The following is a 6436-nucleotide window of genomic DNA, read 5'->3' as shown; positions in this document are numbered from 1 at the left end:
TTTCTACACCGTTAAACTTGCAACCGGCTCACCACGGCCGTTAAAATTATTGATTTTGAGCCCCTTTGATCACTAGGCAAATGATATTGAAAAATCGCAAAATTTATTTTCTAGGAACTTCAAATACTCTAGATCAACTCTAATGGAGCCGATCGTCGATTCGAAAGTCCGAACATCGAAAATAACTTAGAAGCACGGAGGGCTCCGTGCTTCCATAAGCATACCAGCCCACTCTCTCTCTCTCTCTCTCTCTCTCTCTCTCTCTCTCTCTCTATATATATATATATATATATATAGGGTCCGGCTACTGTACTATTATGAGTACGATCGTCCTCGTACTCATATGTTGTTTTCGATTATAGAGCTTCTGAATCGACAATCCACACCGTTAAACGTTATTTACAGCATTTAAAACTTCTAGAAATTAAATTTCATAATTTTTCGGCATCATTTATCTTACGATCAAGAGATCACAAATTTGACAATTTTTAACGGCCGGTATGGGATACTTGCTAGTTTAACGGTGTAAAAGAATCGGAATTTATTGAATTTTTAATAGCAAATTCTATTCACTACATAAATAAAGATCAATAACTCTGATCTTGAATTGGTGTTTTTACTGTTTAGATCTTTGGAGAAGTTTGGTTGCTGATTTTGAGTGATTTCGGCTGGTCTCGGCAGGGTTTCCAGCAACTTCGCGACCTCGTGCTGCCGTGAATTAACGCTAGTGGTGGGTTAATGATGCTTACCAAAATTGCGGAATTACCTCCTAAGCTTATATGTTGTTAGCATGTGTTTTAGCTTTGCTCTTCATGTTAGTAGCTCAATTCTATAATTAGCATGATTCTAAAATCTGAATTGGAGCCTAGAATATTAGCTAAAATATACATGTTGGTGTCTGCCACCACGAATGACGTACCTCGCACGGTCGATGGATTTTGACCGTGGGGTAGTATTCATGATTCAGATTAGTATTTATATGTATATGGGTATCAGGTATTGCGGGTCCATGGCTTCCAATAGATGCAAGCATCTACTGTTAATTACCCCCTGTAGATTGGGGTACCTTCGATTAAGAGACCTTTGTAAAGATGAGATTGAATGAATCGTATCTTGGTTTATTGAATCCTAAGTATATTTATTAGGATTCAGTTGGATCTGAGATTGACTAGGTCCTAAGTATATGTGTCAAGACTTAGTCAATATTAAACTCTAAATATATGCATTAGAGTCTAATTGGCTCTAAATATATATCTTAGAGTCCGAGTATATTCGCCTTGGTTGTATATTCCAATGTGGAGATATGACCAAATCCCAAGTATATGTATTGAGGTAGATAGGATTTGATATTATCCTAAAGTAGAGAGCGGCTAATTCCTAAGTATATGTATCAGGATTAACCGAGTTTAATATATTTTCACTGTAGTTATATGTGCTAGAGTGAAGATCTGACTAAGCCATAAGGTATTGCATTAGGGTTCGTCGGATTTGATTCGTATGAGCTTCAAGTATATGTATTAGAGCTCGATCAGGTATGGATTTCACTCTAGGTAGGTGTGCTAGAGCAAAGGCTGGCTAGACCCTAAGTGTATGGGTTAGGACTAGTCGAGCTTGGTTTGACTTTTACTCTAGGTATATATACTAGAGTAAAAGGTTGACTAGGCCCTAAGGGTATGTATTAGGGTTAGTCGGATGAACTCTAAGTATATGTGTTAGAGTTAGAATAAATTTGATATCATTTGATTGAATTCTAAGTATATAATTTAGAACTCTGTCCAAATTTGGATATAAGCTGCTAAGTTTAACGACATGGCGGTCGATTGGATATGGGCTGCTCAGTTTAACGACGTGGCGGTCGATTGGATATGGGCTGCTCAGTTTAACAACGTGGCGGTAGATTGGATATACGTGGCGGTCGATTGGATATAAGCTGCTCAGTTTAACGACGTGGCGGTCGATTGGATATAAGCTGCTTAATTTAACGATATGGCGGTCGATTGGATATGTGTTGCTCAGTTTAACGACATGGCGGTCGAGTGGATGTTAGTGAATATGGATTTATTTTGTCTGATAAGCAATCGAAATTACTGAGCATAACCGACCCTAAGATGAGTTAGCATTCTATTATGGGCAAAATACATTTCGAATATTATGAAATATAGATTATTTTTATTTATTTTGCCTCGAGAAGCAATCGAAATTGCTGCGCACAACCGACCCTAAGGTGAGTTAGCATTCCGTCATAGGCAAAATATATTTTGGATAATCTGGCACTCGAATGGGTTTTCACCATGTACCTTTCCCTAACTTTTGCCTCTGAGCCTCGAAAGATTTTCTCACAGCGGGGATCCCAATTTTGCTTGTGAAGTTATACCATAGCCGGGAGCATTTTGCAATTTACCCTTGAAGTTCGATGTGGACAGTCAAGTCCGCTGGTGGCTCATATTTTACCCATATTATCTAAAAAAGTTAGATAACATATCCCCCACCTTTTTTTTGTATCAGGAAACATGGATTTTTTTATTTATTTTGCCTCGAGAAGCAATCGAAATTGCTGCGCATAACCGACCCTAAGGTGAGTTAGCATTCCGTCATAGGCAAAATAGGGAACATGGATTATTTTTTATTTATTTTGCCTCGAGAAGCAATCGAAATTGCTGCGCATAACCGACCCTAAGGTGAGTTAGCATTCCGTCATAGGCAAAATAGGAAATAGGGAACATGGATTATTTTTTATTTATTTTGCCTCGAGAAGCAATCGAAATTGCTGCGCATAACCGACCCTAAGGTGAGTTAGCATTCCGTCATAGGCAAAATAGGGAACATGGATTATTTTTTATTTATTTTGCCTCGAGAAGCAATCGAAATTGCTGCGCATAACCGACCCTAAAGTGAGTTAGCATTCCGTCATATGCAAAATATATTTTGGGTAATAGAGAATATGGATTATTTTTTATTTATTTTGCCTCGAGAAGCAATCGAAATTGCTGCGCATAACCGACCCTAAGGTGAGTTAGCATTCTGTCATAGGCAAAAATAGATCTTTGGGTAGTCTGGTGCCCATATGGGTTTTCACCAAATACCTTCCCCTAATTTTTTCCTGTGAGCCTTGAAAGGTTTTCTCACAGTGGGGATCCTAATTTTGCCTGTGGGGTTATACCACAGCCAGGAATTTTTTACAATTTTACCCTTGAAGTCCGATATGGACAATCAAGTCCGCTGGTTGCTCATATTTTACCCATATTGTCTAAAAAGTTTTAGACAACATGTCCTCCACCTTTTTCTTTTTTTTTTTTTTTTTTTAAAGACCAATTGAGAAGTGATATGTCTTTCAACTATATGGTTTAATGAGGATGGCCTCACTACGCATGTTAGCCTCATTTTGTCGGCTATATTTGCTTAGTTTAACTACCTGCCGGTCGATTGGATCATTTGGGGCTCTTGAACGTTATTTTCCTTGCCCCCAGCAACCTTTCCTCTGTGGAGTTGGCGGCTGTTATTCTTTTTAAAGGACGCTCTCGTTGGAGGAATGGTGGTTGTAGTATCATTAGAAAGCGTCAGCCTATAGAATACTGATGCTTTCTGCACTCTGCCATTTGGGAATATCAGTCTTCCCTCAGACTCCATCCTCTTGGATGCAGGTTGGTAAGTGAATCGTTCGCCTATGGGTCGGCGAGGAGGGTTGGGGATGACCACATTGGATCGTCTTTCTCGAGATGGCAGCCGAGGAATGACCACATTGGATACATCCTGTGAAGGGGCGGCGGGAGTGGTCATGCCCTCAGTAGCAGCAAGAATTTCAGTCATGACAGTAGCTCGAACATCTTCCGGAATGGTGCCAAATTGGATTGAGGCACCTGCAGTTTCAAATGTCAGGACGGACGTGGGCAAGCAGACTCGCGAACCCGCCTACAATATTATTGAGTTTGTTGATACAACGACAACGTTCTTTGATGTTGGTGTCATTTTCTTGTGGAAAAAGGTAGAAGTTAGGAACCCTTTTTTTCTTTTTCTTTTTTTCTTTTTTTCTTTTTTTAAAGGGTCACGAAGATGGAGAGGAAAGCCAGGTCACGGGGCTCGTGGCCATTTTGGTCTGTCACCACGGAATGACGCACCTCGCCGGATGGAATTTTCAGTGTCGGGCGGGGTAGTTTCATGATTCAGTGAAGTTTATATATGTTATAAGGTATTCTTTCAGGTATTGCGGGTCCAGTGGCCTTCCAATAGATGCAAGCATCTATTGTTAATTACCCCTTGAGATTAGGGACCCTTCGTATAAGAGACTTTATAGTTGGATGAGGATGTAATCGTATCTCGTTCTTTATGAATCCTAATATATGTATATTAGGATTCAGTATGGATTTGAGCATTGATTAGAGTCTAAGTATTATGTGTTAGAGACTAATCGATATTAAACCTATATATTAAGTCGTAATTGGTTCATTGAGGATATGGTTGAGATCTGAGGTATTGGTCATGGAGATATGGGTATTGGTTTTGCGTGTATGGTTATGGGTTTGGTCATGAGGTTAAATTATGGTTCATGAGAGATTGGGCCATGAGGTATGTGATTATGTTCATGGGATTGTTAGGTCCATGAGATTTGGTTTTGGTTCATGGGATTTGTGTCTATGAGATTTGGTTTATTGCTTCATAGGGATTTGTTCAGGGAAGATTTGGTTTGTGGTTCATGGGATTTGGCTCAGTGAGATTTTGGTTTTTGGTTCATGGGATTTGGTCACGAGATTTGGTTTTGGGTTCGTGGATTTGGTCCATGAGATTTGGTTTTGGTTCATGGGATATGGTCCCATGAGATTTGGTTTTGGTTCATGGGATTTGGTCTATGAGATTTGGTTTTTGGTTCATGGGATAATTTTCATGAGATTTTCTTTTATTATGGGATTTGGTCATGAGATTGGCTTTTGCTGTTATGGATTGGTCCATGATATTTGTTTGTCTGGCTTCATGGGATTTGGTCATGAAGATTTGGTTTATTGTTCATGGGATTTGGTCCAGTGATTTTGGTTTTGGCTTCATGAGATTTGTCCTGGGTCATGGAGGTTTTTGGTTTCATGGATTTGCACGTCATGAGATTTGGTGTCTCGGGATTGGTCATGAGATTTGGTTTTGGTTCAGTGGATTGGTCCATGATGTTTGGTTTTGGTCATAGGCGATTTGCGTCATGAGGTTTGATGTGTGTTTCATTGGATTTGTCATGAGATATGGTTGATTTATGGATTTGGATCCATGAGATTTGGTTTTGGTTCATTGAATTTGATTTGGGTGGTTTGGGTTTGGTTTTATTTGGTGTTTGGGTTGGATGTTATTGGGTTTTGGGATTGGCTTTACGTTTGTAGGTGAATTTGATTTGCAATTTGATTTCTGGTGTACTGTGAACTTGATTTGCAATTGGGTTCGCCATATGTTGAACTTAATTTGCGTTTGAGTTCGTGTCATAAACTTGCATTTGTCAATTTGATTTGCCGGAGTCCGAGAGAAATCCCTTTTGATTTTGCCACATTGATTTGGGGTTCCGCGAAGAAATCCCATATTGATTTTGCAATTGAATTTGGGTCGAGGTACCGAAGAAATCCGTTTGATTTGCAATTAGATGTTGGTTCGGTGTCCAAGAAATCCGTATTGATTTGTCAATTAGATTTTGGGGTCGAGAAATCCCGTTTATTGAATTTGAATTTTGATTTTTCAATTTGATTTGATTTGTGCGGTCCGAAAAAATCCCGTTCGATTCTCAATTTGGATTGATTTTTCCAATTTGAATTTGCGGGTCCTAAACAATCTCCGTTTTATTTGATTTGAGGGATCGAAGAAATCCTCAGTTTTGATGTCTCCAATTGAATTTGATTTGGGGTCCGAAGAAAAATCCCGTTTGTTCTGATTTGGTGGTTCCGAGAAAATCCTCCGGTTTGATTCAATTTTGGGCGTCCGTAAGAAATCCCCCGTTTTAATTTTGATTTGCAGGGTCCCGAGAAACGGGGAATCAACGATTTCCCTCTCTTTTTCTTGTTGATAATTCCCGGATGATGTTATAGATTTGTAGGGCGAGTTGTTGACGTGATGGCACGGATTTTTCGCAGGCAATTTGATTTGACATTTTCGAAAAAATATTGAAGGGTCCGAAGATAACAGACGGGATCCAAGTTCCCCTCGCCTTCTTCTTTTCGAAAAGATCAAAACCGGCGGTTCTAGATGTGTCGACGGAGTATTGTTACAGTGGCATGGATCTGTCATCGGCCCGAAAATTTGGTTCGAATATTTATCGAAGAATATTGTTCGAAGGGGTCGAAGAAACGGAATCAAAGATCCCCTCCTTCTTCTTTCGAAAGTATAAACAAACATGCTGGAAGTGGCTCTGGCAATGTTAATCATCAATTCCATATCAACGACTTCGAATGGGGTCTTGAGCAGCCATCCTCGT

Source organism: Ananas comosus, unplaced genomic scaffold (assembly GCF_001540865.1).
Source record: "Ananas comosus cultivar F153 unplaced genomic scaffold, ASM154086v1, whole genome shotgun sequence".
Classification (NCBI taxonomy): Eukaryota; Viridiplantae; Streptophyta; class Magnoliopsida; order Poales; family Bromeliaceae; genus Ananas; species Ananas comosus.
This window is presented reverse-complemented; position numbering follows the sequence as displayed.